This window comes from Megascapheus bottae, chromosome 1, assembly GCF_031878675.1.
Source record: "Megascapheus bottae isolate mThoBot1 chromosome 1, mThoBot2.hap1, whole genome shotgun sequence".
Taxonomy (NCBI): Eukaryota; Metazoa; Chordata; class Mammalia; order Rodentia; family Geomyidae; genus Megascapheus; species Megascapheus bottae.
The window spans coordinates 59,098,603-59,100,229 of NC_143509.1; the positions used below are offsets into that span (position 1 = coordinate 59,098,603).

At 38.0% G+C, this 1,627-nt stretch overlaps 1 non-coding gene across 1 annotated transcript; it reads left to right on the forward strand.

Moving 5' to 3' along the window:
• The first annotated feature begins 1,070 nt into the window (after positions 1 to 1,070).
• On the forward strand, positions 1,071 to 1,177 carry LOC150069281 (U6 spliceosomal RNA). The gene has a single exon (XR_016538625.1). It is a non-coding gene; the product is annotated as a U6 spliceosomal RNA (small nuclear RNA).
• The last annotated feature ends 450 nt before the right edge of the window (positions 1,178 to 1,627 follow it).

The following is a 1,627-nucleotide window of genomic DNA, read 5'->3' on the forward strand; positions in this document are numbered from 1 at the left end:
TCCGGGACACAACTCCGCTCAGGTACTTCTTTATATTAGATGCCTAGTAGATGATTTAGTATGTATAATGAAAATTGGCCACTTTTACTGATTTAAGTAGTATAACCAATGATTATTAGTAGTGTTGGTTAGAAAGCTTTCCTGAGGGGCTGGGAGTGTGGCCTAGTGGTAGAGTGCTTGCCTAGTATGCATGAAGACCTCAGTTTGATTCCTTGGTACCACATACAGAGAAAAGGCCAGAAGTTGTGCTGTGGCTCAAGTGGTAAAGCTCTAGCCTTGAGAAAGCCCTAGGACGGTGCTCAGGCCAGAGTTCAAGCAGAAAAAAAAGGTTTCCTGAGGAATTTGGGAATTTTGTTAAGAATCTCTCTTGGAATGGAAGTTTCTGAGGAATGTGTGAATCAGAAAAGGAATACATTAATTTCAGGGGCCAAATTTCTTTTAAAATCAAACAAATAGGAATTTATTATAAATACCAAGACATTTCAATAGTTTTAACCTATAATTTGATACATCAATATACTAACAAATTAATTTTTGTCTTCATTTTCAGTATCAATTTGAAAGTTTGAAAGTGCACATAGACTGGGCACTGGTGGCTCACACCTGTGATCCTAGCTACTGAGAAGGCTAAGATCCCAATATGAAGCTGGCCTAGGAAGGAAAAAAATCTGAGATCTTTATCTCCAAAAAATTCCCCCCATCCAAAGGGAGCTATGGCTCAAGTGGCAGAACACTTTGAGCAAAAATAAGTTCAGGAATAGTACCCAGGGCCTGAGTTCAAGCACCATTACTGAAAAGAGAGAGGGAGGGGGGGAGGGGGGAAAAGAGGGAAGGAGATGGAGGGAGGGAGGGAGGGAGCGAGGGAGGGAGAGAGAGAGAGAGAGAGAGAGAGAGAGAGAGAGAGAGAGAGAGAGAGAGAGAGAGAGAGAATATTTAGGTCTTTCAGAATTATAAATATGGTATATATACAACCTGAAGTTCTACATTAACCAATCAATATTTTATTATAAAGATAGTGTAGTTGTTTTTACACTATTCACTTATTTATCTATCTAAAAAATTTTGGGCCAGTGCTCGCTTCGGCAGCACATATACTAAAATTGGAACGATACAGAGAAGATTAGCATGGCCCGTGTGCAAGGATGACACGCAAATTCGTGAAGCGTTCCATATTTTTAAAAATCTGTGATGGGCTATATACTCTATAGACATAATGTTTTATTACATACATTAATATGTACCTATGACATATAAACCTTCAGCTTAATTTCACTTATGTTCTAAAATCTAAGTGTCAGTGATTATATAAATTCCCTTCTTGGATATTTGTTTGTTAAATTGATCACATAAAAAAATTTTGGGTCAATACTAAGGCTTGAACTCTAGCCCTCTTGCTCTTGTTTGGTTTATAATTTTTCATAACTGGTATTCTACCACTTGAGCCAGATCTCCAGTCCAGCATTTTGCTAGTCAATTAGAGGTGAAATCTTGAAGAGTTTTCTGCCTAAGCTCCTTTCAAACTTCAATCTTCCAAGTCTCAGCTACTTGACTATGATTACAGGCACAAGCCACCAGGGCCTAGCTCATTTTATTTAATGTCTACTTAATATAGAGCTAATTGATTTAA